This window comes from Xiphophorus maculatus, chromosome 11, assembly GCF_002775205.1.
Source record: "Xiphophorus maculatus strain JP 163 A chromosome 11, X_maculatus-5.0-male, whole genome shotgun sequence".
NCBI classification, from domain to species: Eukaryota; Metazoa; Chordata; class Actinopteri; order Cyprinodontiformes; family Poeciliidae; genus Xiphophorus; species Xiphophorus maculatus.
In genome coordinates this window covers 7,330,732-7,351,227 of record NC_036453.1, presented here as the reverse complement: position 1 = coordinate 7,351,227, position 20,496 = coordinate 7,330,732, and the positions used below count along the sequence as shown (strand labels likewise).

Genomic DNA, 20,496 nt, shown 5'->3' with positions numbered 1-20,496 from the left:
AAACATGACGCACATAAGAGTTGATCTGAATCAGTGCTGCAGCACCTGCAGCTTTAAACTGAGCAAATTAAAAGTGGAGTTTTTAATCTGTGGTTCCTCGTGATGCCAGAGGAACAGAACAGCTCAAAGTTATTCATTTTCTGTTTGAAGAAAAGATGTCAGCAGGATTTGGTTTTAACCTGCCCACACTGGGGAAAATATTTTTGCAGTGTAATTTTTTATGGCGTTTTAGAGAAGATGAGGGAAATAATTAACAACATGTCATAGCTTAGTTTTGGGATTTCACCCAAACATTTTACTCAAGTAAGAGTAGAAATACTTCATAATAAAATTATTCAGGTAAAAATAAAAAAGTACATTTAAAAAAAATAAAGTTACTGAAGTAAATGTAACTAGTTGCCAGCCACCTCTGGTCTGAGATATTCTGTTGAATTGAAACATGTCAGTGTTCAGTGGATCAGCTGTAACTATATTTGGGTTTTCCTTTCTTCCTCCAACCATTAATATTTTCTGCAGGTTTTTGTTGCTTCCCTGGAAGATCATCCAGAAATAGAGCGGTGGAAAACATTTCTATGCGCTCTCCCAGGACGCCTTAATGATTTTATTAACACACTTCCTGAACAGTTGGATTCTGGGACAGTTTCAAAACGTATGAAGGTCAACTCGAGTTTATTTGTAGAACTGGTTTGTCCAGTTTCTGCCATCCTCTCCAGCTCATATATATTTTATTTCAGACTGTCGTTGGGAGGTGATAAAGAAACACATCAGATTTTTCCAGCTCATTTCCTGCCACTAAACGACATTCAGTCTTTTCTCACTGCTGAACAGTTGAGTCTGGCTTTACACTTCCAACTTTTTCTCACACATATATTTGTCTTGATCCTCAGGACTGGGAAAACTTTTATCATTTTGTTAAAAGATGTTGAATTTCCAGTCTAAACTTGTGCTGTTACAGCTGCAGTCTCATTGGTTTTCATGATGCTGTCTTTGAACGACATATTGCCTTTAATCGAAGAGCCTTAAGGAAAGTCACGTTTCTCTGAGTTACTGTTTCTACGTTTCCGACGGGGAACCTTGTTCTGCAGGATTTGACAGGATTCTGCCCAACAGGAGGGCCTGATGCTGCAGAGCTGCTGCACCTTTCTTTGACCTCAGTCACATGAATGTTTTGTTCCTGACCTGCGGATGAGGAAACTCAGGTGTGTTGGAGATTCAACAGCAGGACAGTAGATCTGCGGACTGAGACTGGAGACCCTCACTGGTGAAAGTCTTTAATCTGTAGTATTCAGTGTGAAATAGTTTCTTAATCTTGTCCCAGAAGTTGAGTTTTTTAACCACATCAAACCTTTTATAAAGTGTAAATCAGACGATATAATTCACACTGCAGCCTGAAGGGATCCAAATCACCTCACTGCCACCAAATGTGATCTTTTTATAACAATCTGAAAACTGAGTGGATTTTTATAAATGCAGCCTAAGGCTCCTGGATGTCTGGTTCTGAATCCGATACATGTCGGACCCGTGTCATTGATTCTAATCTGCATCCTGATACGAACAAATAGGAAGAAAACAACAACCAATGTGGATTATGATGAGGATTAAAGTGCTGCTCTGGACAGACAACAACTTTAAAATCACACGATGCGCTCCACCGTTAGCATCCATGCTAATGTCTGCAAATGCTGAGCATGTGACGCTCCTGCAGCCTCCACATGATCCACACATTTAGTTCTCATTAAGAGAATAAGATTCAGGTCACATATGTTTGGAAATGTGAACAGTTGCGCAAAAACATCTGATTTCACAAAAAACCGGTATTGAGCCTTAAAGCCTGCAGTGGAAACGCAGCTTAAAGAAACCAGCCATGTTTCTGAGTTAACATGGTGGCCACCATGTTAACTCAGAAAGTCTGTACCAGTGTGCTCACAGGGTGGTCCGCGGGCCATTGGTGGCCCTTTAAATGATTTCGTTTGGCCCCTGACCAGAAGCCAAGAATGGAAAAACTTTGGCCAACAAAACAGGAAATAATTTATGACCCCAAAGGTTTGAAAATTGTCTTTATGTTTTAATAAGGTAAACATCCATCACCCTTTTTATGTTTTCAATCTTTACATACATACAGATTTCATACAACGATTCTTTATGCAGGTGATGCAAACAAAATAATTAATTAGTTTAATGATTTTAACCAGATTTGACTCTTAGGGGGAAAAACTTTGAACAAATTCCCACAAACTTGATCCACCATTAAAAAAATCAAACTCCTCCATGATCGTCATAGTTTCCAAACTTAATGGATGAATTTTGGGGATTTTAAAGCATCTCTTTAAGGGTTGATCTGAAAACTACTTGGGTTTTTATTGTTGCAAAGAAAATCACTGGAATGAATAACTGACCATTATGAACTGAATCTGACTCATTCACATCGACTTGGACTGATTATATATTGTCCCATATGAACTGGATCTTTCTGCTTTTTGAGAAAACCGTTTTTTGTGAATTGGTGTGTAAATTAACTGAACTGCTTTCTGAATCGAATCAGAAATAAAAGAACTACTTTGCTTAATGCAGCTGCGCCTCTTAACAACACAAACATTATGAATTAATGATCGACTCAAAGCCTTCCTCTGTCTGACTTCAAAGCCCCCCCGCGCGCGCACGCCCAGGTGTCGCCTTCCGTCGCGGGACGCAGCTGCGCGCGGAGCGGCTGACGTCAGGAGCGGAGCGGCGCGAGAGGAGTTGAAATAGGGCAGAGCAGAAAGCGGAGCTGGAGAGGAAACCAGCCGCGCAGAGCCGCAGGATGGACCGCCGCTGAGGGTTGGGGACGCGCCGCCCGCCGCTGAAACAGCCGCCAGCGCGAAATTAACCCAGTGGGACTACAGGCAGAACAGTTCGGACTCACCGCTGCGGGAATCTGTTTCTTTCTGCGCGTTTCCTCGGAGGATCTCAGGTAAGCAGCTGGTTTAACATTCAGCAGATACAAGTTTGGTGGATTAGATTCTTTTTTGAGTGAGCGGAGGCTGTTTCTCCTTTTCTTTCTTACAATTTGCGATAGTTTTATTTGAAAATAAATCCAGCTGGGTTGAAATGGAGCCTCACAGCGCAGGGCGATGGCAGTGACCGGGTCTAACTACAGCTGCTGTAAATCATTCAGCGGCTGAAAACAACTAAAGAGCTGCAGGGTTTGAGCGGCGCTGGACGCTCCGGCGTGGATCCCCGGTCCCGCTCAGTTCACCAGGCTGGACTTCACCTTTAACTGGAGACATGCAGAAAAAACTCACAGGAGTGGAAAAGGGAGAGAATCCTTAACAACATCGACTTAAATCAGCTGCTTTCGCCAAGAAACCCCAGTGGGAGTGAGGAGAGGCCGGCCGGCCGGAGGAGCGGGCTGCCGCCGGGAACCTGCCCGGATCCTCCGCTCCGCATCAGGCTGCCTGAATGTGAATCCATGCACAGAAAAGGCATTTAATGAAAACCTTTCAGCTTATAAACAACACGTGCAGCTGCGGGCATCTGCGCGTGCATGGACAGCAAAAAGCACGTGCACGCGTCAGGATCAATATGTGACCCTGGTTTCCGGTTTGGTGCAGTTCTGACTCCAGGTTCACTCTCACCTGGACACGTTTCCTGTTCGCTGGAGGACCTGCTGACTCAGTGGAGAGGCCACGAAGAAGAAACGCAGCAGCATCAAAGTGGAGATGAAGCCTCTTCTAGTCAGCAGCGATTAAACAAGCCGAGCCTCCGGGTCTGATGTCAACCAGAACCGAGTCAGAACTGCTGCTGCTGCTGCTGCCGCCGTCCGGAGAGTCATTACCGAGTCCGGCAGATTACGGCTGGTTGTTGCTTCACAGACGGGCTTAATAGAGGGATGACTCAGACACACACACACACACGCACACACACACACACACACACACCAATCCTTACCGTAACACTTCCAGTCATTAGAGCTGAATTAGGCTTCCGGAGCTTCGCTGATGACCAATTAAAGCGGAAGCGGCTTAAACGCGTTTTGCGCCAGACAGTAACTTCTTTTTCACTTCATCCGCGGTGGCGCGACGCCTTTCTGCTGCAGCGCAGCGTGTGAGAGAAAGGCTTTCTACAGGTTTTCATGCTCTGCTCCTCTTAGTCTGGCAGGCTATTTATCCAGGTCTCCAGCCTGCATTTAAATTCATCATCATAAGCATGTAATTGACCTTTTGAGCGACGCTGACAGAATAAATGCTGCAGCGAGTTTTCCTCTCCGATGCGCTGCTGCGCGGCGTCGCTGTTGTTTTGCATCGTTATTGGGCGATTTGATTTCAGATTGCTGTGATTGGGTGATGCAGAGATGCTGAAAAACTCAGCAATTAGCCTCACATGTAGCATAATAATAATAATATAAATATGAGCGGTCATTGGACTCAGCAGCTGCGTGGTTTTTGTTTCTCCATCAGATTTCATTATATGAAATGTCATCAGAACAAAACAACCCATTGTTACAGGAACAAAAATGGTTTGATGAATCAATCAAGTTTATTTGTGCAGCAGCTTTCAGCAACAAGGCAGTTCAAAATGCTTCACATCATCAAAACACGTCAGACATGTTGATCGATGTTCCATCAGGAATAAAAGCAGCTCCAACCAGATTTAAAGGAGCTCAGCGTTTCGGCTGTTTTTCAGTTTTCTGGTCATTTGTTCCAGATTTGTGGTGCATAGAAGCTGAAAGCTGCTTGGTTCTGGTTCTGTGAATAAATAAAATAAAGTTCCACAAAATGTAACAAGAATAGCTTCACCTTGGTTTGCAGTATAATGAAAAGTTGAATGAAAATTTAAATGAAAATTTAAATGAAAACTACACGTTTTATTTATTTTTGCCCTCGGCTGGTTTTGGACGGATTGTTGTGACTTTCCAGAGGAGATCCGGTCGGTTTGTTTCCGACCTCACAAGTTAAAAACGTCCAACACATCTGTGCGTCTTTTTATTGAATATTTTCTATGACGTACTAACAGGTCCAGACTCTCCTCACAGTGATAGTTTTGGTTTTTTATTGTTATTTCCCTCATTTGTAGCCGAGTATAAAAATGCTAACTTGCTCCACAAGATGCTCGCAGCTTTTTGATTTCTAATGACGTAACAATTGTTCTTCAACAGAAGTGGAAGCTGGAGTCGCCATCTTATCAGAAAGGTGATTTATTTTTCCCTGCCCAACATGGCGGTCCCCTCAGGTGAACCGGTTCGTACACCTGGTGACTCGGCTCTGTCGAGCTGCGCTCAGAAACAAAAGCAAAGATTTCTGTGGTGTTGCTGTCACCCAATCAGACGCAGGCCGCTGATCAGCTTTCATTTGAAGAGATGAAATGTTTCCTTCTGGATTTAAAACTCGACCCTGGAGATGGAAATCACTCGGCCAATGCTGCACCTTCCTGCTCGTTTCTGGGCTGGTTGGATCTCCTCAGGTCGCCGACATCGCCGGTCACTTGAAATTCTGATCAGTGATGTTGAACTTCTAGAAATGACCTTTTCTGCTGCATCCCAAATGAGCTCAGAGTCCAAACAGAGCCGCCGCCTGGAAAGAGTCAGCAGAGAGTGAGAAACGTGGAGAGGGGTTAGCGAAAGGTCAGCTGCCATCTCTGTGTTCAGCATCGACTTTAGTCAGCCATCTGTCAGCCTCTTTTATGCCCCGACCCTCTGCCCTCCTGGAGGAAACCCCAAACCGAGGCTCTTCCTGCTGTACAGGATCAGCGTCTGGGTCGCCTCACCAGCTCTGCTCTCTAACCGGGGCTCACATCGGGTCGTTAGAGTCCTGATCCGGAGACAAACGGAGCACGACTTCAACGTTTTCATTAAAGTAAAAGTGGCCAACAAATGACTGGAGTCAAAATATATTTGGTAAAAAGTGTCAAATAAATAATTTAATATTTAAAAATGACATCATCAGATGAACCGAAATGTAAACCTAAGTGGAAATTTCTGCAATTTATGGACAAAAAGTAATAAAATCAAGTAAAATCTGTTTCTTTCAATAAAGAACTAAAGAAACTTTAACAAAAACTGCAGGTTTGTGTAAATTGTTTGTTAAAAATGTTTGATTTTCATTCAGTGGGAAGAAAACCCAGAAATTTTACTCAAGTAAAAGTAAAAAGTACTACGTAGTAAAAATACTCCTAAAAGTACATTTTCTCAAAAAAAGCAACTCAAGTAAATAGTAGAAACTCAATTCTTAACTCACTCAGCTCAGATAATGAGGATCTTCATGGTTTGTGTTGGAGGACCTGCTGACTCAGTGGAGAGGCCAAGAAGAAGAAAGGTGTTTGACTACGCCTGCACGCTCCTCGGTCACGCCGTGACGCCGCTCGCCAAGTCCTACCCCAACAAAGACTGCGAGAGCATGCTGGGAAGGATAATAAGATTAACCAGGGTTCGACCTGCAGAGGTTGAACCCTGACCTTTTGACCTGCAGAGGTTGAACCCTGACCTTTTGACCTACAGAGGTTGAACCCTGACCCATTTGAACCTGGAGTTTTAGAAAGGAAGCAAACAGGATGAGACGATTTCTCTGAAATATTAATTTGGGGTTTTTCCTCTGACATGGAGTTTTACTTTTTTTGTCACGTCTTCACTCCTGTCCTTGACCTTGGATCAGTGCTGCTGACCTTGGATCGGCGCTGCTGACCTTGGATCAGTGCTGCTGACCTTGGATCGGCGCTGCTGACCTTGGATCGGCGCTGCTGACCTTGTAGACATTAATGATAGAAATACAGCTGGATAATGAAGTATGCATAAACACTGCACATTAACACTGCAGGAATCCACTAAATGTCCGGTTTTTAAACAGAAGGAAGAAAATCTGCTTGTTCTGCTTTTTTATTTTCAGATATGACAAGATGAGGAAGTTTTGATGGATTTGCAGATTTATCTGAGCTGCATTTGTGTTTCTTCAGATTGAGCCTGATGTGTTTGATGGACGCCGCTGTAGATGGTCGCTGATGCAAACAGTGACAATAATCATATTCAGATTATTTACCGGAATAAAATTGATTATAATCTGATTATAATTCTTCCATCTGATCGGGTTTTATGTGTTGTGCTTCTGGGAATCTGAGTAAATCTTGAATTTTGCTTGTTTCCTTTTAAATAGTTGATTTGTGAACTGGTGGTCCACAGGCGCCCCCTAGTGATCTGGAAGGAACTGCATGTAAGCTGACGTCGTGACGTCAGCTCACAAATAATAATGGATAAGTGGGTTGAAACCGGGTCACTGATGGAGAGAAAGAACTCCAGGATTCTTCATGATTAGACCTTTTGATGTCGTTCACGAACGTTTTGATTCTTTTGAACGGCGTGGAGCCGTGAACGAGTCTCAGTTGGTGAGAACTGTTCTGTCGTTTACGACTTTGCTTACTTATGATGCTCTGCTCACACGTCAACAGCTACTATTGTTTTTAACTGATTCAAATGATTTAATCGGTGAATAAATACAACAGATAGAACAAGATGATAATTTTATATTTATTGGTGAAGAACATTTTTGTTTCTGCCAAATCAACTTGAATATATTTTTATTTTATTGTGGTTCTAAATTACAAATATCCTAAAATGTTATTAATACACACAACACTTGGTAGTGAAACAATTTCTTTTTTTATTTTCATTTATTTGATGTCATTAAAAAGCTTAAAATCCAAACGTTCAGAATCTAAATAACTCAAAACGCCTCAAGTCGATTCGTTCAGGACAATAATTGAGTTAAGAGACTAATATTTTAATTTCAGGTTGTATTTGTTAAGATGTTAAACACATTTAAAGGTGTTTGTTTGTGTTAAGTGATTCTCAGCCTGAAAAGAAAGAATATTCTTTACTTTATTGGTGTTACTGTTCATGGAAATGTTATGCATTCAGCAGGAAAACGCCCAGGAAGAATGTTTTTAATCATCTTTACATTTTAACACATTAGAAGTCATTTTTCTACATTTTGGAGGAACATTATTAACAGCTACAGGTTCAGAAGAACCACCGGTTGCTAACAGGTACAACTGGTTTATTATAAGATCATTTTTGACTGAAACAACGGCAGATGATGCAAATTTCTAAAAGTCTTTGATAAATAAATCTGTCCTGTTTATCAAACTGCTTCAGCTTGTTCTGCAGGAGAAATTCAAGTAAAAACATTTACAGAAAGAAAACATTAAGATGAATGCAAAGAACTGACTTGATGACTTGAATAATAATAATAAAATAATTAGAAATATTTTCATCAAAATGCCAAAAACGAAGCATCACATGTTTGTCTCCTCGGTGACGTTTAAATGAATTTGATTGACTTTGTAGAAAAGTTCGACCAGTGATGTAAGAAGTGCATCATTCTTTGACGCTTTAAAGACTCTGAACAGCTTTGATGTTATTTTTGGCTAAAGGGTTTTTATTCCTGCAGAAGAGGCAGACTACATCCGACTGCCTCCCAAAGCTTAAATCTTGCTGGGAATAAAGATATTAACTCTGAGTTTCTGAAGGAGAACTTTATTATTTTATGTCATCTGTGTGTCTGAGCATCGAGGCGTATTGATGCTTCACAGAGAAATCCTCTTCATGGCCGTCGATCCTTCCATCTGCAGATTAAATTTTCTTTTTATGCACATGAAAACCAGCGTAGCTGCTGCTACGCTCTTCCAGGTTATTCTGTTTTTCTTTGTGCTTTTGGTCAGTTTGACTTCAGCTTGAAGGTTTTGGTTCAGTTTGTTCGTTTTCTGCTCTGGACAAAAGTTACTGAGTTGATTCTGCACATCCTGACCCGCTTCAGTTCTGGTTCTGGACGACTTTCTGAATGATTGAAAAGTATGGAGTTTATCAGGCCATAAGGTTTGTTCAAAAGGAAAGAAAATGAAACTGAAAAAAGATGTGGAACTGAAAATAAATGCTGAGAAGTAGTTTCAAATCTTCAATTTCTTTCAGTTTCAAAATAATTTTTCAGTTTCAGATCTTTTTTTAACTTTTTTCTGTTTTTCTTTTGAACAAACGTCATGGCACCAATGTAGCTCCGTAGTAGATCCACAGTGCGTCCAGATAGGTAATGCTGTCTCAGATAAAAAGCAATAAACTTTTTCATGTTACTCTGGGTTTTTCTGTTTGAATGAGGAAAAACTGGAATAAATTCAAAATGATGCGTCGATATTTTCAGTTCAGTTGCATCTTTAGAAACCGCAGAACGAAAAAAGGTTCATGTTTGGTGAATGTAGACGGCCGGTCGGCTCTGCATGCTGCAGCCGTTTCTTCCTGTTTCATATCGTCTGGATGGTATTTTTGCGGTTCTGTGATGAGCAGACGCAGTGGTGTTGGCCAAGCAGCAGAAACCCCCGGTATCCGTTTCCCCCTCAGCTCTGTCACAAAGCCTGCAGGGAGTTTCTGGATGTAACAAGTCGCTCTCCGTTTGTGCTCCTTTCAGACGCACCTGACAGCCATGATGGGCTTCAACGCCAACGGCTCCAGTCTGGTTATGGAAACTACGTTATGTTACTGAGAAGCAGCAGCCGTTGTTCTTCCTGTTTTTCTCCCGTTTCTGAGGACGAACGTTGGTTTGTTTGGAAGCTGTTTGTGAAGCCGAAGCTTCGGAGAAGCGACTGCAACTTTTCTGTCTAAAAGGCCTCGTGTGCTGCTGCTTCTCTTCAAAATGAAAACATTCACTGATCTAATCTCCATATGCTGCGGTCACACGCTCTAATTGCTGTAATGACTTTTCCTCCTCTGTTGGAGGTTTTCTTCCTGAATGGTGACTTTTATTTGAAATATTTATTTCAATTTAAGCCTCTTTTGTTCTTAAATGGCCGCTTGAACCAGAAGGTATAAAACTTTATTAATAATCTTAATAAATAGCTGTGTGTGTGTTTGATGATACTGATTTAAATACTCAACATGTTTTCCCTCCAGAATTGTTTTCATGATTTACTTTTGATTTTATGGAGATAAATCTGAAATATTTCCACTCATGTTTGACAGTAAATGTGATTTTATTTTATTTCTTATCGATCACAGACTGAGGCAGCAGTGGAGTAGAAGGAAGAAACAGTTAGCATCTGCTAACCCAAGGGTTTTGACCATTCTTTGCAGAAAATTAGCAATACGAATTGATTTTGCGTGAATTCACAAAGAATTGGAGAAATATATTGATGTAATTTGGCAAACAGAAAAAAACTGCTTTGATTTGATTGATAAAATATTTGAGCACATAAAGTTTTATTTCTTTGTCCTTCTGGAGTCTAGAGGGCCACATGAAACCTTCTGGCGAGCCGGATTTGGCCCTCGGGCCTTCAGTTTGACACACTAAACCTTTTTCTGTGATGGTCAGTTTCTGTTGTTTTTAAATGAACGAACTGTTATTTCTTGTTTTTTACAGTACTGTGTAAGACAGCAGCTGCTGGCAGCTTTATTAAATCTTGGTGATGAATCTTAATTAGTTTCATCGTTAATAAAACCACAGTGATAAAATGAAATGGTCATTCCTGCTAACTAGCACCATCTGCAAATCCCGTATCTCTGCTGGCGTCTCCATGTTTCATCATTACTGCGACTCTCCAGTAGATGAGATTATTTTGAATCATGACTCAGAGTATGAAGTACAGGATCTACTGCAGCATTAACCAAATATGTAGAGACTGGAAATACCTCAAAGTAAATATTTAAATGACTTCTAATACAAAAAGAGTTTTTACATACAAGGCTTATTTGAAATATTTTTTTTATGTTTTTTTTTTTTAATAAAACATGATGCTGCTGTGGCAAGTTGGAAAAACAGACTATAATATCTGATGTTAATGTTATTAATCGAAGGAAACAAAATTAAATTATTTCACTCATCATTTTATCTTCATTAGGATCTGTGCCTTAATATTTTAAGCACTAATGTTTTTCCTCCGTTAGTCCGGTCGACCCGGTTTTACTGGAACCAGAACTCCATCATCTGCTCCACCTCCAGCTGCTGTGGTTCTGACCCAAACCAACCTGTTCCCCTCCTGGCCTGTGGGGGCGCTGCACCAAGAACCACTGAAGGAAACCACACAAAAACCTCTGAAGACACTGAGAGCAACTTCCTTCTTCACCAGATGGAAACAAGATGGAGGCGTCAGATTTTAGTGTTGGAGGATTTCTCTTTAGTCTTTGGCTGAAGACCAGGAGCCATTTCTGCTGCTAGCGCTAGGCTAGCACGTTAGCTTTGGTTGTATTTACCCAGAATGCCCTGCGCTGTAGTCCAATTCCTGCTTTTGGAGCGGTCTCCGCTACGCTTGGTGTTCACATTCAAACCGAACCAGAGTTCACTTCAACCAAACCCAGACCGAGGCTTGTAGCGAACCAGAGTTAGTTTATTGGTTCATATGAGAGCCTGATTGCGTATTCACAACTCCAGAACCGGAAGGGAGATTCTAGGCAAACGGACTGGAGTTGGATTAAAGCCAAATAAACAGAACTGGTGTGAATTCACACTGTAGCATCTGAATCTTTGGCTCACTGGACCAGGAACTGTTCTTCACTAGCTTGTTGTTTATTAGCTTGTTTTTCGTTAGCTTCTTGTTTGTTAGCTTGTTGTTCGTTAGCTTGTGTGAATTGTAGCCTTTTTTTCTTCGTAGTTTCCACCAGTAGTATCATGCTGTTATGTAAAAAAGTGTTTTCATTGCAGTTTTGTAAAATAAACAAATTTCAATGCACCTGAAAAATCTGCACAGAATTTTTATTGAAAAATAAACTTGGAGTTTTTCCATTAAGTACATTTATTTTCATACCAGCATTTCTTTATTCCTTCATTAGTTCTTTCTGTTTTCATTGCATGTTTAAACAAACCTGTTTCCAAAGGACAGACTGTCATAAAAAATGGAAATAAAAAGTAAACATTGAAAGAGAAAAGCCTGAAAGCTGCAGATCCTGTTCAGTCTAACCAGAGTGGGTTTTTGAGGCGCGGCTGTCTGACAGACTGACACCTTTGGTATCTCCTCCAACCACACAGGCGGAGGAAGACGAAGCAGAGAAACCCGGATCGGGCAGAACGCGATTCTCCCACCGGTTCTGTTTGGATCAGGGTGAAGAAGTGTCTGTGTGGAACCTGAGCGCAGGCAGGCGACGTTCCTGAAGAGACGGGCGTCAGTGTGAGGCGCCGAGTGTAGAGAGGTTTGTTCCAAAATGGGCCGTGCACCATTTGGGGGGAACATGGAGGGATTGACAACGGCCATTTATTTTTTACTGTATTTGGGAAAACGTTAACCAGTGGATATTTCTAATGCATGACTCTTTTCAATAGTTTAGCTTAAAAATGAAGCTCTGACTCTAGCCGGGGAAATCACTCACACATGATACTTTCTCCATCCTTCCAGCGCTCTGTTCTTTTGTATCGTTTTTTAAATACTCAGCAACTTGTAGGGAGGAAAAGAGCACGCTGAGCGTGAAACGAGTGTCTGAGTGGAACTGCGTGTGTCATTTGTAACTGTGACAGCAATCCTACCTGGAGAGCTGCAGAGCAGAGAGCAACGACTGCTTGTCTTCATTTACGCTCCAGCTTCACTTCTACTGGAGTTTCAGCTTTTTAAGAAGGATGGAGTCACTGGGAACGCTCAGTCATGATTTTAGGCTTTGGTCCAAATCATTACTGACCGGGAAACTAAAGTATTTCAGCCTCTGTCCCGCCGTCTTCCTGTTTTAGTTTCCTGTATTATAATGTAATTTGTGAAAAGCATTTCTGCCACCTGCAAACAAACCAGGTGTTGAGCCAAAGCATGAAGGTCTGTGATATGTGGGGAACCCCAAGGCTCAGTCCTAGGACCCCATATGCTCCTATTGGCTCAGGCTTAGCAGGAAATAAGGTTAGCTACCAGAGCTACACAGGTGATACACAGCTCTACATCATGATGTCACCAGGTGACCTTTGAACCCATCCAATCACTGAACAGATGTGTGGATGTGCCACAACTTTCTCAAGCTGAACAGAAACTGAAGTTATTAAAGAGGAACGATCTACAGTTATAGATCTAGAGTCAACGCTCAGCTTCAGTTGTTACAGCTGGAAACTAGAGATCAGGCTGACCTCTGACCTCTGACCTGACCCTTGGGTTCCACAGTGGGCCTTCTAGCAGCTGCAGAACATTTCCAGGACCAGAGACTAAAGTCTCTGATCAGAGAAACTCATCCAGGCTTTGATTCCTGCAGCAGCGTCTTCACAGGTCTGATTGACAACCCAACAGTCCAGAACGCTGCTGCTGGAGTTCTGACTAGAACCAGGAGGATAGAGACACCACCTAGTTCTACACCACCTAGTTCTACATCACCCAGTTCTACATCACCCAGTTCTATATCACCCAGTTCTACATCACCCGTCTCTAAGTCCTTCACTGAGAGACTTTAAACTACAGCTGGTAGTTTATAAATCACTGAATTAAAGATTAAAGATCTGCTGCTGTTGGATCAACCTTCTGGTTCTGGTTCCGCTCTGCATCTTCTTGTCACAGTTGGCATGTTGACAGATATCATTTATAATTTTTAAACATTTGTGTTTTAGAACAATATTTAATTCAAGAAGTGCTAAAGAAATATTAGATGAAATCTTTTCTTCCTGGCTTCTGTAACTTTGCTGCCTTACAAGCTCAAACAATGAATAATTTATTCCTGAAGAGAGATTTTCGTTTAATAAAAAAATGCTCCATTTCTTATTTAAACAAAATCTGCTTATTGGGGCCAAAACTCTGCTTTTAAATCTTAAAGCTGATATTGTTCTGATGACAGCAGCTTGAAGGAGAACTCAGATCTCTTACGGTTTACTTTGTGTTTTCAGGGAATTCGATGCTCTAAAATTCAAACTCAGTTTCATTTGATCAAAATCTGAATGTTCTTAAAGGGCCGGTTGTGCCAGAATGTGTTGATAAAACCCATTAAACTGTTAAAATATTAATATTTTAACACTTTTTCACACTGATCAGTTCCTCCAGGATTTGGTTCCTCAGATTTTGCGGTGCTAATTTAGGAATATTTTTACGCTAATGTTTGATGTTAAATGCGACTCTTACTGAGGCTGAGGCAGCAGTCAATTAAACCCAATGTTTCTGGTCAATATTGAGAGAAATTTGCAGTAAAAATCATAAAAAATTGTTTATTTGTGAAAAACTGAAGGAACTTATTGATGTAATCTGGAGTCTGCAGGCCCACATGAAAAGCTACAGCGGGCCAGATTTGGCCCAAGGACCGTTAGTTTGACACGTTGCACCATCACAGGTCAGTTTATAACGGTGAAGTGGAAGGAAAATGTTTAGTTTTCCTAATTTTTGACCAATAAACATCAGAGAAATGTGTCTGTTAATTTGACACAAATAAAATTTCTTACATCAGTTGATCATTTAAAACCACAAAAGTTACGAAGTAGAAACTGTTTCCAAGTAAATTAACAACATTTGATTCTGGAATCACTAATAAACTCTCAGTCAGAATATAGTTTATGTTCATAAGGAGCTCCTCTATTATAATTAGATAACTGATATAAATGACTGAATTTCTGCAGAATTGTGCAGCCAGAGGAAACGAGTCGGTGGATTTTGTGCTGCAGATTATCCCTCCTTAGATCCAGATGTGGTTTTGGTGACACTTCCAGTCAAACCTGACATCCTGCATCTGCTTCCAGAACCGGACCAGATGTGTTTCTGAGTTTCTCGCTTAGGAGAACAAAAACGTTTCTGTGTTTTATAATTAGACATAATCACATCATTATGCAAAAAGATCGATTTCTTCTCCTGGCCTAAGATCAAAATTCATTTTAATTTTTCTGTTTTGTATTTTGACAGTTTTTGCATCAATTTAATAGCAGGAATGTCTCAACTTTGAGCAGCGGTTTCTGAAATAAGAACCTCTGGAGGTGAATTCGGCCCCAGGGCGTTTGCAATAAATGGCAGATTTTGACAGAATGTGATATATTATAACTCTGATCCTGCACTTTGTCCATTACTTTGAACTTTTTCCCACTAAAAACCCAACACAACGTTGATGTGAGAAGTAGTTACATAAATATTCTGTCTCTGGGTTCCACTGATTCATCTTCATCAAGCAGACGGATGTCAGTACCAAGCAGACTTTATCTACAAAATATGGAAGATTGAGTTTTGTTTGCATCTTCTGAAAATAAATTCCTCGATATATTTAACTTTGAATTAAAACAAGTCCTTTTTAAATTAAGACTTTCTGCAGCTTCCTTTCAGTAATTAGTCTTCAGTATGTTTATGTTTCTATGTGATCCTTAAGAAGCAAATTTAAGCTTTAAATGGAAATAATATTTTGACCTTGTGAAAAAGCAGCTTCTTGCTTACTGACCTTAATTTAATTCATCATGTAATCAGGAGTGGAAGTAACTAAATAATCTGAGTAAATCATGCATAAAACATGATTTATGCTTTGGTGTTTTGGTCTCATCTAAACCTTTTTTTAAAGGATAATTTTGTTTACGGAGAATTCACAATTTCTTTTGTTTGCAGTTTTTATTAGTTTGTTTATTATATTACCATTTTTAAATTATCTCAAGACAACAATTTCATCATTTATTGCATTAACATCTGGGACAATCTATCATTCAGCAAAATTTATCACGACAACTTTATCCAAGTAGAACTGATTTGAGGCTTTACGTAATCTGATCCCATAAAGACTTAAACATTTACTTGGACTTGACTTCAATTTAAAATTCAAACTCAGTTTCACTTTATGAAAAATCTGAATGTTCTTAAAGGGCCGGTTGTGCCAGAATGTGTTGATAAAATGTGGGAATCTGTTGATTTTGATGAGGATTTGTGAAAAACTGGAGGAACTTAATGAAGTAATTTGGAGTCTAAAGGGCCACATGAAAAGCTCCGGCGGAGCAGATTTGGTCCCTGGGCTTTCAGGTTGACAGTGTGCTTTAAAACTCGAGTTGATTTGGAAAAATGACTGCAGTTAAAGGTTAACTTCAGTTATTGCATTTATTTAATACGCTGACTCGTCCAAGTTGAGAATAAACTGTGAAACTAAAGAGGATTTGCATTTATCCTCCTGTTTTATGATCTTTTTCTTGAAATTTTCATCTCAAAACACATTATTACTGGACTATCTGCCTGCTGTCTTCTTGTTATTTCAGCAAAAAAGTGGCAAGGAAACTTTCTAGCAAAAAGCAGGAGCCTGAATATGAATCATTCCCAGACGCTCTGGCCAAGTGGGATACTTTTATCTCCTGAAAACTGAACGTTTAAAAGAGAGACTCATAAATAAAACGCTCTGATGGGTAATTTTAGTGCATTTTAAGGTCTGAGAATCAAACTGAGTTTGAAGAGCTACCAATGATTGTTCCAGCTTTAAGAAGACTCTTCTACTGTACAACCCTTTAATATTCTGGTCAAATTACTGTCTGCTGATGCTTTTTCCTCACTTCTGATGAATTTAACATCATTCAGTGCATGCAGCCAGATGTGTGTGTGTGTGTGCGTGTGCGTGTGTGTGTGTGTGTGTGTGTGGGTCAGTGCCTGGAGGCCAAGCCAGCACATTACGACAGTGACTGGCAGATCTCATTTGGTGTTTAATTTCACCAGCTCTCATCTATGATGACCCGTTAGCCGCCGGCTAACAGGCTAGCTGAAAGCTGTCCTTGTTTCCTCAAAGTGATGCTTACATTCACAGGACTCATGATGTTTGTTCGTTTAACATCAATAATAGACACATAATATTCATGAACAATTAAATTTATCTCTGGTTTTGTTAATTAGACGCATTTAAAGGCCTTTGAGCAAAACGTTGGTATGTTAGTGATGAAAGTTGTCGATTTAGTTAATCCAAAGGTGACTAACTAATCTTATCGATCAACCAACAACTAATTATGTTGGCAACCATTTTCTTAAAAAAATGTTTTTTTTCTTGTGTCAAGAGTTCTGATTTAAATGGTTACATTTTTCAGAAAATTATGAATTAAAGCAAAAAAATTATTTTTTTCAGCTGTATTAAATACTGACTGAATAAACAGAAAATTGTGGGTTTCTCTCACTATTAAACTTACATATTTATTAAGTTAAGTAGAAACCTCTTAACTTGCTGTATAGAAAAATAAAAGATAAAATTAAAAAAACATAAAGCACTTTATTCTCATTCAGAGCTTTATAAAACCAGTTTTCCATTTTTAATTTTTCTAAATTCTATTTTTCCATTTTAAATATATTTATTAACCCAAAAAGTACATAACGGTGTGAATTGAAAAAATTGAAAAATTAAATAGCTAGACAAATTAAACAGTTTGACAGACAAGCTGGTGAAAAGTTTTTCATCCTCATATTTTTGAAGAACTCAAACATTATGTGCAAAACTAACATAAAAGAAAATCCCCATTTTAAAAATGGATTTAGAGTTCAACTCAACAACAAAATACTCATGAACACAAGATAAATGTAAATAACTTTATAAAATGTAACATACTGAAGGTATCATTTGAACAAATAAAGCTGTTTATGTAAGAGCGATCATTACAGCGGCTGACGGCTTCCCAGAACATGCCACCATATTTTGAATTAGTCTGTCAGTTGTGTATTTTACAACTGATTTTCCACTGATTAAACCTTTTTTAGAATCAAGCAAACAGCAACTTTAGGAACAAAAAGCTGGTTTTCACTAACAATACAGCTTTAAAATACTTAGACATTTTTTTAGACATTTAAAAAGAAAAACACTAAGATGTTTGCAAGTATTTTGCTGAGTTTTTGTTGTTAATTCCACTTCTATACCGTCATAAATTCAAAACACAACAGAAAGAGTAAAGTCATGCTGCTCAGCGCTGCGCTGCCAAACCTGCGTTGAGCCTGTGCACGTGACGTCACGCTCTCCGGACTCCGCCATGACGGACCAAAGCGCTAAAAACAGTCAGCCAGTCAGTCAGTCAATCAGTCAGATCACCGGCAGCCTCAAAACGCGTCTATTCAGTTGATTTCACTTTAAAATGGTGACAGGGGGCTGCGCGGTCCGCTGAATAAATACACCGGGAAAGAAACCAAGCTTGTTATTTTGTTGTATAACTTTTAAAGAGGAAAGATGGATAGCAGCTGAATCTCGGTGCAATCATGGATTAGCAGCGAAAGCTTTTTACAAGGTAAGAAGACTAACGTTGATATAGTTTATAAGTAAATATGGTTAGAAATATGCCAAATATCGCGTCTAAACGTTAGCGTCTAATCATTGGTAACCATGGAGACAGTGCTGCGCCGTCATGTAGCCTAGCATGTTTGGAAGAAGCTGGTTAGCATCTCGTCTTTTGTACGTTTTTAATTTGTTCTGGTTTCAGGGGAAACGCTGTTTATGACACAGTGACATAAATCATGTGGTGTGAATTCAGGAAAGTCGGTAATTTGACCAACACTCAGGAGGTTCGGGTCGGTTTCTGAACTAGCTGTTTAAAACGTTTGGGAATCCCGCCGTTTATGAGCCCAACAGGTGAGTTACGTTCACAAATTAACTCAACTTGAACAAGAAGAAACCACGAAAAAACAACTTGGGAAAACATGTTCAGTCGCTCTGTCCAGTACTCCCATCCATGTCATTTCCCCTCCATTATGGCGCCTGTGATCAAGTGACGCAGTTGCAAATGGTCAATAATGGAAAACAATGTTTGGATGAAAGCATATTTGTTGGAAAGTCAACAACAATCTGTTGAGTCTGTACAGTTAAACCCAAAGTAAAGTAGATCAGCTAACAGAACCAAAGCAGAAAGACAAAAGATTCATCTTAAGGTGGCCTTGAAAAAGACCACAGATTGAAGAGTAGAAATGTAAATATACAGGAGTTGATAGTTATTTACAGTGTTTTGGCAGCTTAAAGTAGGAGGAAATGGCAGAAGCTTCTCGATTTACTGCCGTTTCCCAAACTTTTCTGTTGCTTCCAGCCGTTTTTCCCCAAACTCTGCAGTCTCCATTGTCTTCATTATTTATCCCTCAAGTGTTCCTGCACACAGAAAGCATAACCTTTTTCCAAAATCCAAAAACTTTCAGAACTGGAGTCATGAGTTTTGATAATACTATACCAGCAGATACTTCTAGTGCAATGTCACTTTGGGGTTTTGTTCCTTTAGTGTCTAGATGGCAATATAATGAAAAAGGTCACCAAGAAATAGATTTATTTCTGTAATAATTTAGACAAACTCTTCTCGAAAGTATCAGTTTTTTAAAGGTTAATAGAAGCTTCTTTCCAACCGCCACTGAAAAGCTGAATAAGTTTAGCTTCTAGCTTCATATTTTAGTAGTTGTATATTAATATGCAGTAATTTATTTTACAGCCTTTATTTTTGTCAATTATAATGATTTTTTTTGTTTGCAATTAATGATGTTGACGATGAGTTCTCTGATATTAAATGTTATGATTTTTGATGTTATGATATGGGAAACTCAATAATGCAACATAAATGCAATGCAGCGTTTCTGTTTCAGGTGAAATCCCGTTTTTAAAGCTGGATGTGTCAATGAGAAGGTGTGAAAATTGAGTTTATATTTTAAGCTCCCAGGCCAGCACTTCTCTTTTATTTTTTAATTTTTTGACTCATCAAAGTATTGCTTCTTTGTTGACATCAAAAGATTTTCTATGTTCTTTTGTAATACAGATAATTATCCTTCATCAGTTTGGCCTTTGATGTGTGCACGGCTTCATTATGCAGTCTGTGCAAACAGGCCTCTGGTTGTACTCTATGGTTTCAGTGAATCTTCATATTTTACCTGGATACATTTGTGCATAGTCTGTATTTGTAAATCAGAAGAAAATGTTAGAATGTAAAACAGTTATAAGGCACAGTATGACTACATTTGTTCAAGAAACGAGCGGTAGTAACTGCTAGCTTCATGCTGTCATGCTCATGTCCGTTAGACTGCTGTTAAAATCACAAAGCCAGTGATCTGAATTTCCTCTGATCTTTTTTTAATCTCCTCTGAGAGGCAAACTGATTCACTGCCAACCAAATAAAGTCATCAAAAAGTGTTTCCTTTCAAAACGGATTAAACTCGGAGCTAAAATGTGATGGAACACTGTCAAAGTTACAAATAAAAATCAGTTGGACACAATTTTCAAACAATGTTTAAATCTACTTAATCTACTTAAAGAGAACACATTGTGGTCAAAAACAGATGAATATCAAGGTGCTACTTATGGATCTGTTGCAGCGTCACAAGATCCCGCTTCCAGCAAGTTATCAACATAACGCGATAAATCTGAAATGTACGCCTGATATATAAAAGAAAAATAGATGCAATGCTTTGTTACTAATAATCAACACTGCAACAACTAGATAACAAGGTCAGGAAAAAGTTTTAATTAAGAAAGAAAATAGCAACGGAGAGGGAAGTAGCTCAGTTATGCTAGCTTGTCTATGACAACCGTAACAAGTAGATGTGCTGTGGAATAAATAAAGGCACACACCACACCAACTCTGACAGATCATCAGTAGAGCAGGTGTTTAAATTAGCTACAACCGCTGTGTTAGCTTAGCTACTAGCAACAGTAGCTAATCT

General features: G+C 39.5%; 1 protein-coding gene across 1 annotated transcript in view; it reads left to right on the top strand.

Annotated features, from left to right (window-relative positions):
* Positions 1-2,095: 2,095 nt before the first annotated feature.
* The window catches only part of fstl4 (follistatin like 4), a 200,462-nt gene continuing 182,061 nt past the window's right edge, over positions 2,096-20,496 (top strand). The window contains exon 1 of the mRNA XM_023342536.1: positions 2,096-2,950. The gene's annotated coding sequence lies outside the window, so the exon portion shown is untranslated. The remainder of the gene's footprint in view (positions 2,951-20,496) is intronic.